Source organism: Camelina sativa, chromosome 4 (genome assembly GCF_030686135.1).
Source record: "Camelina sativa cultivar CO46 ecotype springtype chromosome 4, ASM3068613v1".
In the NCBI taxonomy this organism is placed as follows: Eukaryota; Viridiplantae; Streptophyta; class Magnoliopsida; order Brassicales; family Brassicaceae; genus Camelina; species Camelina sativa.
Genome location: NC_141883.1, coordinates 21,488,562 through 21,509,910, shown reverse-complemented (window position 1 = coordinate 21,509,910; position 21,349 = coordinate 21,488,562). Strand labels below are relative to the sequence as shown.

The 21,349-nt window shown below is 35.0% G+C and overlaps 2 pseudogenes across 1 annotated transcript; both read left to right on the top strand.

Moving 5' to 3' along the window:
- Positions 1-7,464: 7,464 nt before the first annotated feature.
- Positions 7,465-10,756, top strand: LOC104780890 (uncharacterized; annotated as a pseudogene). The gene is made up of 4 exons (XR_015596976.1): positions 7,465-7,526; positions 8,727-8,803; positions 8,881-9,186; positions 9,282-10,756. The product of XR_015596976.1 is annotated as an uncharacterized LOC104780890 (transcript).
- Positions 10,757-15,906: 5,150 nt separating this feature from the next.
- On the top strand, positions 15,907-18,418 carry LOC147946053 (uncharacterized; annotated as a pseudogene).
- Positions 18,419-21,349: the final 2,931 nt, after the last annotated feature.

The window sequence follows — 21,349 nt, the reverse complement described above, 5'->3', positions numbered from 1 at the left end:
AGCTCCTCCTGTACTCGTTTCTTTATCCCATAAAGATCCTAGGTTGCATTTTAGCCAGCCATAGATCAGAGGAGACCAACCTTTTTTCCCAGAGCCGCATTTGACCTCTCAATTACTGCATCTGCATCGGCTAAGGACTGCGCATGAAACCACTGAAAAACATTATCTCTAATCTTGGCTACGGTTCTAGAAGCGCAAAATCTTCTTCCTTCAAAAGAGAATAAGTCTCAAGGGTCATATTCGTGTAAGAATTTAAAATACATCACTATATAAAGACCAACCCAAAATGATTAATTTAGATCTTTATATTTTGGTTTGGTTAATACTCCTATTTTGCTTGACATTAATTTTATCTTTCTTGATGTAGTTTTCGTCATTTTGTTTGTGTAATTAGCTTTTTAAATATATTATTTTGTCAGCAACATCAGGCAACATTGAAACAAACAAAATTTGCTTAAAGATTGAAAGGAAATTTTATGAATATTTGAATACTTTAGTGACCCATTAACATTTATGAGCAGTAACAATCGCAAACAAATCTCAGCCCAATTGGTTTTTATTTATAGGAAATTCAATGCTTATAGAGATAAAACAATGACAGATAACAATAAAATATAAAATCGGTGGATAGAAACTAATTATGATAATAATATATAACAAGAATGAAATCTGGAAAGGGAGCAGAGCCGAAAGTAAAAGGGGAATTTTGCTATAATGTTAACCCCATGCGAAAACTTAAGAGGAGGGTCCAACAAGCAACAAGCAACAACTCAACACTCTTCTCTTCTCTTCTTTCTCTCCTCTTCTTTTTTTTTTTTTTAATATATTTCTTATCAATTATAAAATAATACTTTTCGTTTTTTAATATATATATACGATATTGTAAAGTCCTTTTTTTACTACAGTCAATTACAAGCCACAATTTAATAATTATTACTTTTCATAAACAATCTAGAATTTGTCTTACTAATGTTTGCCATTAACCACACACATACACTTAACTTTTGTTAGTTAAAAGTAGTTTTCTTTTACTTAATACTCCATTTGCTTCATGGGGCTTTTTTATTTAAAGTTTAGCCTCCTCTTCCATTTACTTAGGTTTTTCCTCTGCATGATTATGTTTCTTTTTCTGTTAATTACATAATTATGTTTTGTCTATAAAGAATGAGTTAATGGTTTCATGTCGGAGAAAAACATTCAAAAAAAAAATTCTATATTTATATTATATGCAAAAACCTTGAATAAAGTATGCGTTATTCTCAAAATTAATTTTGGATTGTGATATGTTTAGTTAGAAATCCATCGATAAAATAATTTAAGTGAATTAATTTTTAGAGATATTTAGCAGATATTCTATACAAATTGTTCCTTTTAAAATAATATATAATAAATTTTTTGGAGTAATTAAAAAAATGAGCCATATCAATTCAATTTAACTATTCATTTAGCATATTCATTTTAGCTAAGCCTTAAATGGAGAAAGGTAAAGACAAAAAGAATAGAAGGGAAATAGTCAAACATTGTGAGCAATGACTTTTTATTTTATTTTTTGAACGAATGTGAGCAATGACTAGTTTCCAAAAAGTAGTGGGACGATATGATTCAAAGAATGAGAAATTTGTAATTACATAAACTTATATATCGAGCAAAGTAAAAACGGTAGGGATAAAATAAAAATGAATTGAAGGGAAAGAGATTGATGTGTTGTTCGGTTGCGCTCGTGGGCAATGATTGAAATGCAATCATAACTTTTATAGGTGGCTGTACCCCCATGCACCCTTCTTCATATCTTCACCTAAATTTATACTTTTGTAATCAATAATCAGATTTAAACTTGAACATTATCATATGTTTGTGTAAGTAATCATGAAGTAATTTCATCCTTATTAGGAGTGGTAATACGTTGAACGATAGATGAGAAGAATAATCTGTGATTAGTAGATTTTCACTGTTTCTATTAATTTACCAATATATACCCGACACCGATTTCTGTTCAATATTTGTTTGTTTATAATTTTTGGTTTTGTATTTATAACTTACAAACATATATTTCGTATCATTCTTTTAACATAACAGCCAAGACATTATTTTTACAATTGTGCTATTCGATTTGTACAATACTATGCTATCTCGATTGTTTATATTCAATGTAAGACATTGGAATATTGTTTTTTCGTTTACAGAAAGATGTGCATGCTGAGTATAACTCGATATTCTTGTTTAACATTAAAACCAAAAAAAAAAAAAACTCGATATTCTTAACTCGTTCTATCATGGACGAATTACACAATCTTTTAAAAAAGAAAAAGAAAAAGCAATTTTGTCTTGCTAGGTAAAGAAATGGTTTATAACATACATGATGCATGCGTGTGCTTTGCAGGAGAGAAAAGGGAAGAATCTGATATGACAGAGATTGTAAAAATAAAATGTTGCATTAATTTAAGGTATATTTGTCGGTCGAGAACTCGAGGATGCAAGGAAAAGCGAATTGTGATTGGAATCAATCTAATCTCTAGAGAAAAAGGACAAAAATTAAAATAAAGAAACGTACCTAACAAGTATATGTATGATTGAGATTTTGGTCACATTGATTTGATAGAGTGATAGAGATAGTGATGATCCCGTTCTCATTTTTTTTTCATTTGTTTGTAGTTGTAGCCATCTATCTCTATCTATCTCTCTCGATCCGACTATTAACTTTTAGTTTAAGTCAATACAAGTCAACATTTGTTTAGTCATATCGAATTTATGGGTTGTCGACAAAATATAATTGATCCAAGATAATTTAGCTACGTGCACACTAGATCGCGGCATTATTTAAAATCAAGTCGGTCTAAGTTCATCGTTTGTCATTTTATTTGTCTTTTTCCAAGTTTAGAGAGATCACGACAAAAAATATAGGAATCATGTACTATCAAATTATGTACTAAGTGACAAAATAAACTTCAAAAAAACTATTGAACCATCTTTAATGGCGCAGATTGTTCTAATTTAATTATGTAAAGTTTCTCAATTTTTTTCTTCCATATTATCCATAAAGCATGTAATGTAAAACTATTTGTGTGTGAAACCGGAGAATTTATTGTCGATAATATTTCATGAAAGTTAGAATAATTTGTGATTTTCAAAACAGTGTTATTAAATTGAACTGCTTAACTATAACGAATGCAAATATAAGATTATTAGTAGTTGTAGCCGCATGATCTACTAGATCGAGTTGTTACATGAAAAAAAAAAAAAAAACCAATTTGGTCAGACTAACTTTGTCCTTTTTATTTGTCATTTTTATGGAGTATTTTTCATTTTGAACACTACATGATTTCATTCATTTAAACTAAATCAAGGTAGAAGGATGTAGATTCAAATATCTCAAAGTTTAAAGAGTTATAAAAGTGGATATTCCCCAATACCATAAACAAAGAAATAAAAAATATCGAGGTAAACACAATAGGAGCTACGAGACAAATGCTTTAAAGCAAATAGGAACATGTGAGATCACAAATGCTTGAATGATCATCATCGAAAGACTCGATAGATGACAGGATTCTCTAGGTCAATAGACACTTAGACGTTGTAGAAGAGTCCAAAGCCAAACAACTAGCCGAGACAAAGTACTCTAGTAGTGCTATGGCAGAGGTTCCGGGATCATGGTTTTAAGGTCCAAGGTAAGAGGATGTGGATCTCAAGTCAGAAGGTAACTTCTGTTGGAACGAGGGTAATCTTCAAGCCATAAGATCCAAAAGATGGAAAAAGTACTAAGTAGATTGGCTTGAAGTCATCAGGTGAATAAGTTGGATTGCAGGGCGATAGACCATACATCTTTAAGCCATTACAAAAAAACTTTGCAAAGAAAACTAAAACTCGATGCAAATGATAGATGTCAAACTATAACAATACAAATGGGTTCTCTCTCACTTGTAGTCCTTGGCCAAGGAGATTAAGAAATCCACACAAAACATGTAGCCAGAATGACCAAAGATAAAGCAAAGCAGGCTTGGTCAAATTAGTTTTGAACAAAACAGACAAGTTTTGGCTGAAAAGAGGTGGGTGAAGCTTCGGTTCTAAGCTCTTGAGGATATAAAACATATCCAATAAGAGGTTACAATGCACTTAAGTAGGTTCATGAACCGGGTATGGGATAAAGGGGCTGAAGAAGCTTCGGTAATCACCGCTCTTAAGCGATAAATGATCATAATGTCGATCTTCTTCAAGCCTTTAATAACATGAGTTATAATCCTAGATGTTTCAATAGGCAAGGTTCTCATAAGCGTATGAGTTGGGCACAAACAACCTTTCAGTCGGAAGCTTATAGACTCATGTTCCACAATCCTAGGTGAATCTAATGTCAGAGTTCTCAAAGAAATCTTGTATAGCCAAAGCCACAAAGTTGTGTTATGAGCTATTTGCAAACTTTGGACAAAAGCTTTCAGAACACACCATCTATGTTTGCTAAGGGTAGACAAAGAAGAACTAAGAGCATACTTGTACTTTAGTAGATGATAATCTGGACCACCATTTGTCGGATTGGGCGTTTGGAGATTGGGCCATGAAATAAAAGCATGCCGAAAACAGATTTGAGTCTCATCCATAGAGATCTGAAATCTGCTGTGAATGGCCCTGGAAGATGAAACATGTAGTGGCTAACCAGAGAGAATGCAGGATGAAGCATCTCCAGTGGGAGCAAACTTGGTTTTGTCAAACTCATGCGGTGAAAGAAATTGAAGTCGGGACTCCACTTACGGGGGTAATCACAACTCTGGAGAAATCATCGCTAGCCATTGTCGCCGTCTCCATTGCGCAAAACTCAGGTGATGATGAGGGAGGAGGATCTACAAAGACGAGGTGCATTCTGGATCGAAGCGTTGAAAAGTAGGAGGATTCTGAAATTACCAGCAAACAATCTGATAGTGCCTCAGAGAGTGGAGCTTGCCAGTCTCCACCTCCCTTTGGCTTCGGTGATGAACAAGCCTTCGTCACCGCCTGGGTTCACCAATAAAGGTATGTAAAGTTTAAAAAGAGGCTAAAAGAGGAGGGGAAAACAAAGAAGATATTAAAAAGATAGCAGAAACTTAAGAAAAACGGGAATCGAAATCTTCCGAAACCAATGAGCAGAAGCCCTACCAACGTAAGAGGAGGATGGTTGAAGCGGCACCTCGATATTAGTGCTTGAGAGAGAAGTTTTAGGACAAACTCTTTAAATTCCAAAAGTTTAAAACACAACAAAAAGGGTTAATTGGTCCTCCATTGACTCGTTCTTCAAAGACTTTTAGATTTTATGGAGTAGTTTATAAAGGTCAAATTACTCACGTCAAACACTTTTCGTCTACAATTTGGTTAAAAGTTCAAGTTTCTAGATGTTTATTGTTGTAATTTGTGAATTCAAATTTGTTAGTATAAATTTAAGTGTAGCTGGTCAGGGTATTCGACTCTTCCAAACAAACAAAACAACAACAATACTGTATTACGTAAATTATGTGAGCGATAATTGATTTTTTTTTCGTGTTTTCTTTAGAGTTTAATTGGTTGGTATGTATGTCTAGGGTGTTAGTATAAATTATAAAATAGTCGAAAATACGTTTTTCGCAATACTTTCTTGCCATAGTTAATTAAAGAGTTTGCACACACACACAAAAAAAGTTAATTAAAGAGTAATGTGCTGAAGTCCGTATATCTACTTATCGAGGTTGTAGTCGTAGTTCATCCCATATGATCGAATTAGGGACATAAGTAGTTTTGTGGAAGAGAACCTAAGGTGATATAGAACTAGTTTAAAAGCTATGTTTATTTGTTAAAGAGTTTAAAGACCATGTGGTCTTTTCATACTTGTTTCTCTCTTACTGATAGTTTATGAGCGTTATCAATATTGTCATGCATACATGCATACGACTAAAGGGAAAAAGTTGGGATAAATTTTGAAAATGGAAACTTCAAGAATATCTAAAGAATTAAAAAAAAAAAAAAAAAAGCCAAAGGAAATAAAGAGAAAGGTTTTGACTCTTGGTGAGAGACAGCTGCTGGTGGGTTTAAGGAGATATAAAAGAAGAGAAGAGAAGTGAGGTCAGATCACAAATTCTCACAATTGCTAAATTGTGTAAAGGTGTGAAAATTGCTAAAGCAAAACGGTTGGTGAGAGCATTTATATCACAGCCCACTCTCGTCTCTCGTCATATCACTTTCACTTCCCACACGTGTGACTTGACACGTGTCAGTCTCCCACCTCCTGCATGCCCCATTACGGCAATCATTGGGCCGCCGTTACGTCCTCCCGCACCCGCACGAGTGCTTCCACTTCCCTTTTTTCTCTCTATTCTTTTTTGTTTTCTTCTTATTTCTTACATTACTACTACTTTTTTTTGTATATCAATTTTATTTTTTAATCGAGTAATTTAAACTCTGTACATATCAGACAAAACAAGAGTAATTTCCTAGGTTTTCTGGTTCACAATTGAAAAAAAAAAGTTGAAATTTACCAATTACAATGTTAAGAAAATAGCATACTTCAAAAAAACTTGTGAGAAATTTTGACATTTTTGTTGTTGTTGGAGTTAGCACATGTTCTTGCTTATATATAACAAGGAGAAACTTGTAAAACTCATTATTGGTGGTGGTGCATATAAATCCTTATTATGGAAACGGAATTTGAAGAAAAAATAATTACGGAATTTAGAAATAGACGTATTATTATAGTATCGTTTTCTTAGTTGTGCAGGAACGGAAAATAACGAGAAAAAGGCATGTGAAATTGGGAGAAAGCTGGTGGACGAGCAACTGCACGTGAAGTGCAATAATGTGAACCACATGGACGTGCCCAAAGTTTCCCCCATTATCATTCTCTCTTCTATGACTTTGAATGGAGTGGCAAATAAATTACACTGACCCACACTGACCCACACCTACAGTTCTCCTATGATAAAAACACATTCAACAATTTTCTTTCTTTTTAAAACTAATATAGTTTATCTATCCACAATTTAATTTTTTGTCTTTTAGCTAGCAGAAGAACCACTAATTAATTCGCCCACAGCATTTTTTAAGTTGTCCATCAGCAGATCCAAATTTTAGTCCACAGATTCATCTCATTTACTCTCTATATAACATACCATTGCTCACTTTTACAACCAACACAAAATTTTGAACAAAAAAAAAAATACAACCAACACAAACAAATATTTCAAATTCCTATCAATTCTATTTCCATTCATCTTCTCTACACCAAAGGTATTTTTTTTAAATAAAGAAACACATTTTTTATTTTTTTATTTTTCTATTTATTGTAACATCTATTTTTTTTTTTTACAGAATTCAAAAAACAATTAAAGCTTCTACTCTATCACCTGTTGTTTCCACATTTTTTTGTTGAAAGGTCTGTATTTTTATTTCATAAATATATGTTATATAATATGTTAGTAGTTCTATTTATGCTATATAATATTTGTTGTAACATCAATTTTTTTTTTGGACAGAATTCAAAAGACAATCAAAAATTCTACCTATCACCTCTTGTTTCCATATTCTTTTGTTGAAAGGTATGTATTTTTTATTTCATAAATAAATATATTTATGCTATATAATATGTTAGTAGTTCTATTTATGTTATATAATAGTTACTGTAAACTGTCTTATTTTTCAACCAATTATGTAATGAGAATGCTGATTTTATATCTGTATATATGTATATATATATGGTGGTGCTTAAATATAGATACATGTTTATAAAAATTTATATACATAAATCTTCATTTACTCAGATTTAAAGATAGATAATTATTTTTCTTATAGATTAAAAAATTTGCAATGAACTCAATAATTACTATTAGATAATCATTTAAAATATTGTAAATCTATTTTTTCAGAAACTTTTAAAGCTTATAAATTTTTTTAAGTACACACACATATATATATATATATATATATAAGTCTCTTATACTGAATATATATGCATATGTCTCACATAGTTTTGTAGATTCTTTATAAATCTCACTTAATTTGTAGATTATTTATAAGTCTCACTTAGTTTTGTAAAATATTGTTCTAAAAAAAATTTAATCATTTAATTTAATCATAAGTAAAATTTACTATAAGATTTATTGTTAGATATAATAGTTCATCTAAGTTAAGATAAATAAGTTAAGATTACTTTATCATATTTATTCATCATTGTTGGGTATATTTTCTCCTAATATTAATATATAATATGAATATATATTGTATAGGATTACATGTTTAGAAAAAATTATATACATAAATCTTTATTTAATCAAATTTAATGATAGATAATTATTTTTATTATAGATTAACAAATGTGCTATGAACTCAATAATTACTATTAGATAATGATTTAGAATATTGTAAATCTATTTTCTCAGAAACTTTTAAAGCTTATGATATTTTTTAAGTACACATATATATATATATAAGTCTCTTATATTGAATATATATGCATATGTCTCACATGATTTTGTAGATTATTTATAAATCTCACTTAATTTGTAGATTATTTATAAGTCTCACTTAGTTTTGTAAAATATTGTTCTAAAAAAAATTTGGAATCATTTATTTCAATCATAAGTAAAATTGACTATAAGATTTATTGTTAGATATAATAGTTTATGTAAGTTAAGATAAATAAGTTATTATCAACTTTTTGGTGAGAAAATATTAGTTAGTATTTTAAAATTTTCTGAAATATATAATAACGAAAAATCAATTTAAAATTGTATTTGTAGGTATAGCTAACCGCAGACATAACAGAAATTCGCCCGTGCAAGAAGATACAAATTTTCCTACAGAAACATCAGCACGGGTATAATATTTCACATTTGTCTAAGTTTTAGTTAGAATTTAATTGCAATAAATTTAAAAAATATTTAAAACTTGTAGATCGAAGAAACTTTCAAATGGACTTATAATCGAGAAAGAATATTTATTGATTTGTACGATCAAGCAATTGCCATGAATGGTTACCGCCTCAAAGATCCTACACCCCTTGGAAGAGAGTTCTTGGTTGAAAAATTCAACAAGGAGTTCAATCTAAATACAAACTATCGGTTTTTTAAAGAAAAAATTGATCAACTAAAAAGAAAATATAAGAAGTACAAGCAACTTCTGCAAGGTTCTACGGGAATTACGGTTGATCCTGTTACATCCGTTATATCTGCATCTGATTCATGGTGGAAAGATCGTGAAGTAAGTATTTAAAATATCTTTTACAACCAACAAAAATTTAGTAACTTTAGTATACATTAAACTTGTATACTAAAATGTTGTAATCTAATTAACAGGTATGTAAGATTGTAAAATCATTTAAACGAAAACCGCCTGAATTTTGGGATGTGATGCAACGTTGTTTCATCTTACATGATGTACAATCACAGTCTCTGTACTTTGTGCACCAAAAAAGAGAGGAGTTAATGAATGAGGGTATAGATAATTACGAAAGTCAAGTTCCTGAGACAAAAGAAAATGAAGAGGTGTATCGCGTTAATATCAACGATGAAACACGTCCCTCTAATGAATTCACCCAGGATCATTTACAACATAATTCTTCACATGCTCCTCCAATTCATACTCCTGCTTTAAGAGTTCAACAACAAGGTGGACTAAGACGGGGAAGTAGTTCACAAAGAGGGGCAGGAAGCTCACGAATCTCTATTGGAAGTGGTTCACAAGGAAGTCGTAGAAAGCAGTCATTTGAGGCAACCCTAACAGATACAATGAATGGTTTCAGAGAGTTTCAGCGCCAAAGTTTACAACAATTACGTCCAATTTTTTTCGACCAAGATGATTACGAAGAATTTGATAATGCTGTCAAGATATTTGAATCGTTGGAGCTTCCGAGTGACACAGATTTTTATTGGGCTTGCATTCATGCATTTAAAGAAGAAAGATTTTGGCGTAAGTACTTTATTGATCGAGCTGAAAGAACCACAGAAGATAAGTTGCGCTTTTTACAAGCTTTAACAGGATATACACGGGACAGCGAATTTGTGGGAAAGCGGTTAGTCTCCGGGCAAAATGGTGGAAGTCCTAATCTAAGCAACTTCACTTTTGGTAGTCCATCTGGTAGTAATAATTCATGGGGTCAAAATTCTGGTGGCCAATGAGGTCCGAGTTTTCCACAATGGGGTCCGAGTTTTCAACAATGGGGTTCTAATTTTCACCACAATGGGGTTCTAATTTTCAACAATGGAGTACACCTCAAAATGCTCCGCATTGGGGTACACCTCCAAATGCTCCGCAGTGGGGTACACCTCCAAATGCTTCGTAGTGGGGTACACCTCCAACTGGACCGTAATGGAGAACGTAACAAAATGCGCCTCAATGGACTTCACCACCAAGTACTCAACAATGGGGTTCATCACAAAATGCTCCATAATGTATTCCTCCAACAAATGTGCAACATGGATTCTCACTAGGTACAGAAGTAGAGACTACGAGAAATGCTCAACAAGGAGTTTCTCAAGGAGTAGAAGTACCCTCTTTCGATAACGGTTTTAGAGGAGTTTCACCAGAATATGATTTCACGAATTATGCATCAGGAGGGCAAACATCACGATCACGTAGACGAGGAGGATTATTCAACATTTGGGGAAATAAAGAAGGACCAAATTTAAATGAAAATCAGCAAAGTGATTCAGGATCTGATGATTAGTTATACCATTTGTACTTTGTTGTTAAAAGTTATGTTATGTTTTTATTATTATTGAATAATGTAATCTTCATCAATTTAATTTAGTTTTATGTTGTCTTTATAAAATTTCAGGCATTTCGTATATGTAAGTTGCGATGACAAGGTGCCCACAATCTAAACTACAATGAGAGAGTTGAGTTGTGGAATCTGGAAAATGAACAATTTGAAGATTTAATAATTCAACCGTCACTAAGATACTATAACCGATATTTTGAAAGAGGTCCAGTGCAAACAGATAACGGTTTAGGATGGAGAAATATATGGCGTCGAGTCCAAGAAGATAATGCTGTGTGTCTTCAGTTACTAAGAATGTCACTTGATGTTTTTAGAGCATTGTGTGACAAGTTACAAATGAGTTATGGGTTACAACCTACAATGAATGTTAGCATCGAAGAGGGAGTGGCCATGTTTTTACGAATATGTGGCCACAATGAAGTTCAAAGAGATGTTGGATTGAGATTTGGACGAACGCAAGAGACAGTGCATAGATAATTTTTTGAAGTCCTTAGAGCAACTGAGTTACTTGCTTGTGATTATATCAAGACTCCAACGAGACAAGAACTACGTCGAATTCCTGAACGACTGCAAATGGATCGAAGATATTGGCCATATTTTAGTGGATTTGTTGGAGCCATGGATGGAGTTCATGTATGTGTAAAAGTTAAACCTGAACTCCAAGGAATGTATTGGAATCGCCATGATAGAACCTCATTTAATATAATGGGGATATGTGATTTGAATATGTTGTTCACATATGTTTGGAATGGAGCACTGGGATCATGTCACGATACAGCAGTTCTCACGACGGCGCAAGATAGTGATGCTGAATTTCCTTTGCCTCCTACAGACAAATATTATGTAGTTGATTCTGGCTATTCAAATAAACAAGGTTTTTTGGCTCCTTATAGATCTTCACGGAATGGGGTTGTTAGGTATCATATGTCACAGTTCAACAATGGTCCTCCTCCTAGAAACAAACAAGAACTATTTAATCGTTGTCATGCATCACTACGTTCTGTCATTGAGAGGATATTTGGAGTTTGGAAGAAGAAATGGAGGATCCTTTGTGAATTTCCTAGATATAACACTCATGTTCAAAAAAGAGTGGTGATGGCTACAATGGGACTACATAACTTTATCAGAATTTCAAATTATTTTGATGAAGATTTTGCCGAAGTAATGGAGCATACTGATATTAGCGACACAAATTCTGAGAATGATGAAGGTGACATGGAGACTACGGCTATAGCTGATGGAGATCAAATGGCAAACACTAGAGAAAATATTGCAGATATGTTATGGGAAAATCAAAATAATTTCCGTTAAACTATTCTAAATTTTATTTTTGTTGCATTTGGATAATTTGTGTTTAATGTTTTCAAACTGTGAAATCATTTAGAAAATATTCTATATTAAAAAAAAATTATGTTTATTTTACAATAATTTTATCATTTTTTAAATAAATTTGCTGAATTGGATGTGTTTTTAAATACTTTATAGTTTAATATATGATTTACACTGTTTGATCTGCTTTTACCATTCAAACGTATAATTTGGACTGCTCAATCAGCATAATCTGCACTTTTCTAGCATGATCTGCACTTGTTCAGCATGAACTGCATGATCTGCACTTGTTCAGCATGAACTGCATGATCTGCACGATCTGCAACGCTTGAACTGCTTTTACCATTCAGAGCCTATATATTTCCAAAAATAATTTTAATTCTATATATTTCCAATTAAGTCGACTAGAAAAAAAAAAAAAAAAAAGAAAAAAAAAGATTTTTCAATATTTGGTAACATTCGATTCATTTCATGATGATTTAATTTCTTCGATACATACAAAGAAATATCCCATTGGTTTTGTAGCTTATTTGATTTGTCATCACATGAATTTAAATTTAACATAATCAATACAAAATATTATCCGATAGTTAGACACCGTACCGTACATGAGAAATAGTGAAAGGTAGTGCCGTAGTGGTGAAAATAAAACAACTCCCCCCTCTCATATTCCTTAAATTTCCTCAAATTTTTATTTTAACTTAAGTTGCAAGTCGCCGACAAAATAAAAAGTGAAAAGTCAATACGGCATGAAATTTAAAACTCAACTTTATTTCAAAACAAAATGAAATTTAAAGTCAATACAGGCAGCATGATCCATGCATCCCTATACGTGTATAGCGTATATTCACACGTACGTATAATTTAACGAGCACATGTAGTAGTTATTAGTTATTACGTTATATTTATGGAAATAAATTAGTGGTACTTTTTTTTAACATTTTTTTTTTTTTTTAGTGGTTATAAAACTCGAAACCGGTACAGAAGTACTTTCGATAGTAGCTTTGTGACTTTTATGATGTTTCTGTTTGAGAGATTTATGGTCGTTGAACTTTTAATTACTTAAAACGAAATTTGTTGTAAGCTTTTAGTCGTTTAAAGTTACCACAACACCACCATGCCGAACATAAACCAACGTAGATGTGGGTATGTTTGGTTCCGGTTAAGCTAGAATTTCACTTTTCTGGTCATGTATTCAGCTACGTTAACAGGAATCGAATGTGGTTCCCAATTCGTATGAATATATTATAATGTCAGTAACAAAATATTTGAAGGACTCAAGGCTGGAAATATACGCAAAAGAGATTTAAAATAAATAAAAATTACTAATCATCTTAGAAAAATTATTATATTGTTATAACCAAATATCTAATTTTATTAGTGTATGTGAAAATATAATATGGAGTTGGGGTTTCTAATTAAATGTAAACTTTTTTGTTTCATTCGGTAAGATGACATCTAATATGTTTTCTTTTGTCAACTGGAATTGTGTTAATGGATAACTTGTTGATACAATACATTCACACATCGAGTTTGATTTTGGTTTAGTTATTTTCATTTTTATTATATATATATATAAAAAACAGAATACCGATTGAAGTATTTTATTCTAAGTTTGATTTCGATTTCAAATCTCTTGATCAATTACGTATATACGAGTTAATTTTATAGATCAGTCCAATCATGAATTATTAATTTCTTATGCTAATCCAGCAAATTTAAAGAGAAAGAAAAGCGTATATATTATTAACAAGGGTATTGAAAACCAAAAATAAGAAAAGGGAAAGAGTAGTGACCCATGGAGTATGTGAATAATTATCAAAGAGAATAAGAGGTGACAACCAAAAGGTTGTGGAATAATGGTCCCTGCCAGCTTTCTCTCACAATCAATATCGACCCTATTTGGATTTTCTAGATATTCGTTAAAATTTTGCGATAACGATTTTGGAAAATATTTACGATAAAATACTATTGTTAGCTGATCTCAATATATGTTCCAGGTATTTTCATAATATAAAACTTTGTTTAAAGCATATTTTTTCTTCCCTTTATTTTATTTCTCTATAATTTACATTATTGTGGATATATCGCAAATGAATCAACTTTGGTTCAAATATTGATATACGACGTTGGACTCGAACCATGATAGTAAATACGACATTACAGTGACACTAGTGGAGGTAACGCCCCTATAGCGTTTGATCAGTAGATTATCCCTCTCGTGTGGCGGCAGGGGGGCGTAAAAATAGTTTAGAGGACCCTGTCATATATACAAACTTATAAACTGAATATGGCCTTGGAAAACAAATATGTTAATCAAGAGAAGCTAAGTCAACATATACATAATTCCTTGCAGAAAAAAAACAAATGTGTTAATTAAGAAACGTTTACGTATCCATGTATGGGTATGCTATACCTTTCACGTATGGTATACTAGAAACTACAGAATACTAGTTATTTGATATATGTCGAAAATGAAATTCACACGCGTGGTAATAATTATGGGACCGTATGTTAAAGAACACTACAATTTCATTCTTTGTTGGTCAACAATCAAAACAAAAACAAGAAAGAAAAACGATTTTTTTTTTGTCGTTTGTTAAATTTTCTTGGATTCCATTCAATGATCTAAAAATGCATAGATCTTTTGGGTTACAGTTTCGAAGACCTCTACAAGCGTGTAACCATCTGCAACTATTAAATTGCTTTCTTTAATGCATCTTTAACATATTTATTGTTAGTTGGAATTTAATACGAGAAGGAACTTGTAACAGAATTTTTTTTGAAGGGTTTAACAGTTTTATTTATTAGGTATGTGATTATTCAAAATAAGTTTTGGATGTTTAAAATTTAATCTTATTTTTCCGACATATACAAATTTTAACTATCGAGGAAGATATAGTTTGATCATGTAATCGCGATGCCATGAACATGAAGGATTATTATGTTACGTTCCAACTTCCAAGCCTAATGATTTAGAAAAATCTACATGCTGTACTACAGTTACCATATGTTCTTGTGGCCATAATGACAGCCTCTACAACTGTGATAGTCAATTTTTTCTGCAAACAATAAATCTTGGAATTTAATGCTTACATTTTTATGTAATTTATTACAAAATTAAATTTCTAATCTAAGGAAAAGTTTTTAATATAAATCCCATATAGTGAATGAAAAGTTTGGAAATAAAAAGTTAAGGATCACAGTTAAGGAAAAGTTTGGATGAAGATATAAAATGCTATAAATAATTAGCCTTTTTAACCATAAAATAACTTTAAAATGGTTTTGAAAAGAATTCTACAAATGTAATAGTACTTATTAAAATCTATTTACTCTTACCTACACACAAAAAAATGAAACTAAAAATATTTATAGTCTCTACTAACTCTTTGATGTAGCGTGCCTCGTACTCCGGCTTTGTGTCACACTTTCGTCGATGTTGTTTTACGTGTGCTGCAAGGCTCGTTGTTGGTTTTGTTTTTGGATTTGTTTTCCTTTGTTTTAGGATAAACTCGAGGCTAACTTCTTTGATTTAGGATTATGACGTATCTTTCCATTTGGCTTTAAATAGAGTCGCAAATCTCTGTATCAATATCATTAATTTGAAGTCTAATAAAAAAACCTAAAAAGAGGCAATATTAATTGCCCAAAAGAGCTTGTGTCAAGCCCTGAGAGGAGGACTCTCGATTCGTTCCTGTTCGTTTCCCTCTTCCTTCCTCTAATCTTTCATCCCCCTCATCTCCACCTTCGAATCAACACTCTGTTTTGTACGCATAAAACAGAGTCTTCGACCCTTGATCCCCTTTGAAGCTTCTGCTACTACACCAGTTGGTATCAGATTCTCGTCGTTCCTGGAGTTGATCTATCCAATCATGACTCCAAAACCTGAAGCAGCGGGTGGCAATCCACCAGAAAACGCCATCAATTGGAGGGAATTTCGTGACGCCTTGCTGGAGTCACAAATAGCCCTACAGAACTCCATCACGGCATTAACAACGGTCGTACTTCGTGCTAATAACGACGCCAATCCTCCTCCGGTCGCCGCAGGCGGTGAACAACAGCGTGATCAACAACTCAATCCTGCTGTCGAGCAGATCCGCCAACCACATGATCTCGCTCTGTCTCGTCCCCAAGACAATCGTGTCGTCGATACGCGTTGGGAAACAGGGTTTCGTCTGGACGTTCCCGAGTTCCATGGTGGAATTCGTGGTGAGTCTCTTCTTGACTGGCTTGTCTCGGTGGAAGAGATGCTCGAATTCAAGAACGTCCCTGATGATCGTCGAATGTCTTTGGTCGCCACAAAGTTTCGGGGCCACGCAGCTTCATGGTGGCAACAAACCAAGTTGACCAGATCACGTACTGGAAAGGGTGTAATTCAATCGTGGGATAAGCTTAAGAAAAAGCTCAAAGATATGTTCATGCCTCACAACTATGACCGGACCATGTACACCAAACTACATAATTTGAAGCAAGGTTCGCGATCCGTAGATGAATACGCTGAGGAATTTTATGTAATTCTTATACGTAATGACGTTGCGGACAGTCAGATTCAATTGGTGTCACGGTTTATTAGCGGTCTGCGACATCAGCTGCAGAGCTCTCTTGCTCAGTTTGAAGCTCATCGTCGTGATGTATCCTTCGAGCAACAGTTGCGACCTGCTTCATGGACATCACCACCATCCAAATGTCACACTGTTGAACAGAATGCCTCCTCGTCGCCTCTGCAGCAGCGAGACAACAAAGAGCCGAACAGAGCAGAACAAAAGTATGGTTTTCGGGAGGACGACAATGGTGTCAAACGCTCTACCCGTAACGCTCTCAGATGTTTCTCTTGCGGAGAACCAGGTCACCGACAAACAACATGTCCCAATCAACAACGACGTACAATCCTCCTCGATCACAACGGTGACATTGTGGGCGATGTTTATGACTCGACATAAGAATATGATGAGGCATCGCCAGAAGAAGACACCGCCAGAAGAAGACACCGGTGCTACTCTTGGAGATACGGGTATCGCCTTGGTCTCACGTCGTTCATGTATTGCTCCTCCTACTCCTAACGACAACTGGCTCCGGTACAACATCTTCAAGTCCACTTGTACAATTCGAGACCATATCTGTACTTTTATCATTGACTCTAGTAGTAGCCGTAATGTGATTTCGGAACCTGTTGTCCGAAAGCTGGAGCTTCCTATTGAATCTCACCCACGTCCCTACTCACTTACATGGTTGCACGAGGGTGTTGATCTTCGTGTTTCGCATCGCGCGCTTGTGCCATTCTCCATTGGACCATTCTACAAGGACCGTTTCTACTTTGATATTGCTCCAATGGATGTCAGCCATTTGATTTTGGGTAGACCATGGGAGTATGATCGCAAGATTATTCATGATGGTGCAAAAAATACATACAAGTTTACTTGGGAGACACATCAGATTGTTCTTCTTCCATCACCGCACTTGCATTGCTCGCCGCCGCCTCCTTGTGATGACTTTGTCTCCCGTCCATCCGCCTTTTCTAGGCTCTCTCTCCCACCTGTCGAAACATCGTCACCAAAGCTATTGTGTTCATATGCCGCTTTCACTGAAGAATTACGTTTGGAGGGTATTGCGTGGGCAATATTTACTAACCAAGTCAGCAAGCCGTGTTCTCCACCCAACTCTGTTTTCGAGTTGTTGCTTAGTGAGTTTTGGGACGTGTTCCCGGATGATCTGCCGCCCGGTTTACCGCCCCTTCACGACATCCATCATCATATCGATCTCACTCCAGGTGCCACTCTACCCAACCGACCGCACTACCGCATGAGTCTCTTTGAACACGAAGAACTCCGTCGTCAGGTCGAAGATCTTCTACACAAAGGATATGTCAGGGAAAGTCTTAGTCCTTGTGTTGTTCCTGCTTTGCTGATCCCAAAGAAAGAGGGCTCTTGGCGGATGTGTGTGGACAGCCGTGCTATCAACAAAATTATAGTTCATTACCGGTTTCCTATTCCGCGACTGGACAATCTTCTTGATCAGATTGGTACAACTTCTATCTTCTTCAAAATCGACCTTAAGAGCGGTTACCATTAGATACGTATCCGTCCAGGAGATGAGTGGAAGACCGCCTTCAAGACTAGAGAAGGTCTATTTGAATGGCTTGTCATGCCATTTGGCTTGTCTAATGCACCAAGTACGTTCATGCGAATTATGAACCAGGCTTTACGCCCTTTTATTGGAAATTTGTGGTGGTGTACTTCGACGATATTCTCATATTTAGTAAGTACATTGCTGATCATGAACGTCACCTTCGGGATGTGCTCCTGGTGTTACGACAAGACAAATTTTTTGCCGCCAAACACAAGTGTGAATTTGGGACGAAGGAGGTGCAGTTCCTCGGGTATGTGATCTCGGATAAAGGGTTGACTGTGGATCGTGCAAAGGTGGACGCTGTAAACTCTTAGCCTGTTCCTCGGACACTTACGGAGGTACATAGCTTCCATGGTCTAGCGTCGTTTTACGGGCTTTTTGTTCCACATTTTAGCACAATCATGACACCTATCACTAGTAGTATGAAGGATGGCAAATTCGAATGGTCCTCTGACGCAGACCATGCATTTGCGCTTATTAAAGAGAAGCTCACGTCGGCTCCGGTGTTGGTCTTGCTAGATTTTAGCCTTACCTTTGAGCTTCTTTGCGACGCCTCCAAACTGGGTATTAGCGCTGTACTTAGCCAACAAGGCAAACCAATTTCGTATTTTAGTGAGAAGGTCTCAGGTGCCCGTCTTCGTTACAGCACCTATGATTCTGAATTTTATGTGGTGGTGCAAGCAATACGTCATTGGAGGCATTATTTGTTTCACCGGGATTTTATTCTCTTTACTGATCATGATGCTCTCCGTCACTTGGATAGTCAGGCCAAAGTATCTGCTCAGCATGCTTCGTGGTTCGCCTTTCTTCAGCAATTCACGTTCTCCATTCGTCATCAAACCGGCAAGACTAATCGTGTGGCAGATGCTTTGAGTCGCCGTCACACTTTACTGGCCTCTATTCACTCCTATGTTCCCGGGTTTGAAACGTTTGCCTCGCTGTACTCGACTGATCCGTTTTTCTCGAATATTTTTACTGATGTCAATCATGGCTTGCCTAGCGATTATACTCTCCATGAGGGTTTCTTGTTCAAGGGGCTACGTGTGTGTATTCCCGATTGCAGCTTGCGGTTGCAAATCATTCGTGAGCTCCATACCGAAGGCCATGTTGGTCGTGATCGTACATTGAGCCTTGTCTTTGCCTCTTACTTCTGGCCTTCCCTGCGCCGCGACGTTGAGCGTTTTGTTGCCCGCTGCCATGTTTGCCAAATGAGTAAGGGAAAAGCTTCCAACGCGGGTCTCTATCTGTCTTTACCAGTCCCGTCCCAGCCGTGGACACATCTCAGTATGGATTTTGTGCTTGGTCTCCCTTGGACTCAATGCGGCCATGATTCAATATTCGTGGTTGTGGACCGTTTTTAAAAAAATGGCCCATTTTATACCTTGCAAGAAGACCACTGATGTTGTCAATGTCACCACGTTGTTCTTCCGGGATGTTTATCGTTTACATGGGCTTCCGTTGTTTATTGTTTCCGATCGTGATTCACGTTTTCTCAGCCATTTTTGGTGCTCTTTGTGGAAATTATTGAAGACATCGCTTGACATGAGCACTGCGTATCATCCGCAGAGTAATGGACAAACAAAGGTTACAAACAGGTCCTTGGGAACCTTATTGCGTTGTTTGGTGGGTGATCATATTCGGCGCTGGGATTCTGTTTTGTATCAAGCGGAGTTCACTCACAACCACGCTATCAATCAGAGTCTGGGTTTCAGTCCATTCCGGATTGTCTACGGTTTGGTTCCCCGTGGACCTTTGGACCTAACTGCGGTGCCTGATCGCACTCGTTTCCATGGCGACTCTGTTGACTTTGTTACGGAGTTGGAGCATGTCCATCGCGTGGCGAAGGAGAACCTTGATGCCTCCACGACTAAGTACAAATTGGCTGCAGATACACGACGTCGTGAGCTTTTGTTTGATCCGGGTGACTTTGTTTGGGTTGTTCTTACCAAGGATCGTTTGCCTGCTCGCGAGTATAATAAGCTTAAAGCGCGACGTATTGGTCCTGTCGATGTTCTTGAACGTATTAACCAGAATACCTATCGCCTTCGGTTGCCTCTGCACATGAATACATCTGACGTCTTCAACGTGAAGTATCTTTCTCCGTATCATGGGGATAATGACGTGCCATATTCGTGGTCGAATCCTCTCCTTGCTGGGGAGACCTGATGCAGCGTGCCTCGTACTCCCGCCTTGTGTGACACTTTCGTCGGTGTTGTTTTACGTGTGCCACAAGGCTCGTTGTTGGTTTTGTTTTTGGATTTGTTTTCCTTTGTTTTAGGATAAACTCGAGTCTAACTTCTTTGATTTAGGATTAGGACGTATCTTTCCATTTGGCTTTAAATAGAGTCGCAAATCTCTGTATCAATATCATTGATTTGAAGTCTAATAAAAAACCTAAAAAGAGGCAATCTTAATTGCCCAAAAGAGCTTGTGTCAAGCCATGAGAGGAGAACTCTCGATTGGTTCCTGTTCGTTTCCCTCCACCTTCCTCGAATCTTTCATCTCCCTCATCTCCATCTTCGAATCAACACTCTGTTTTGTACGCATAAAACAGAGTTTTCGACCATTGATCCCCTTTTAAGCTTCCGCCACTACACCACTCTTAAATATACTTCTCCACATCAAAATTATTAGCGTTTAATTAATCCAAAGTTATTACTCTCCAAAAGTATCATTTTGAAATATTTCACAAAAAAATTTAAAAAAATATTAAAATATACATATATATCCTTATTTAATAAATGATTAATATGTTAATTTAGTTAAAGATTAAAGGTACAATTAGAAAATCTAATGTAAAAATGCATTAAAAATATAAAATGACACTTTTTGTTAAACAAAAATAAAACTTTAAAATGACATTATATGTGAAATGAAGAAAATATATTCTTTCTAATTTTAATTAGTATCTGTATGATTTTGTGAACATCAACCCAATAAAAAACTATTAAGTTTAATTTATTTTCAAATATATATAAAAATCGAATTTATTAAATGGAGCTATGTTTACGCTTAGTTAATTAATACCTAATGCTAACACTATAGTATTTCTTTTTTCAAATTTTTCATAATCGGTATAAAAAGTTTTTGTACTTTACTGATCCTATACCTCGACTATACTCGCCGTAACAACTGATCTTGCGGCGAATATGATAAACCTAAAACCTTGAAGTTAAGAGTAGTAAATAA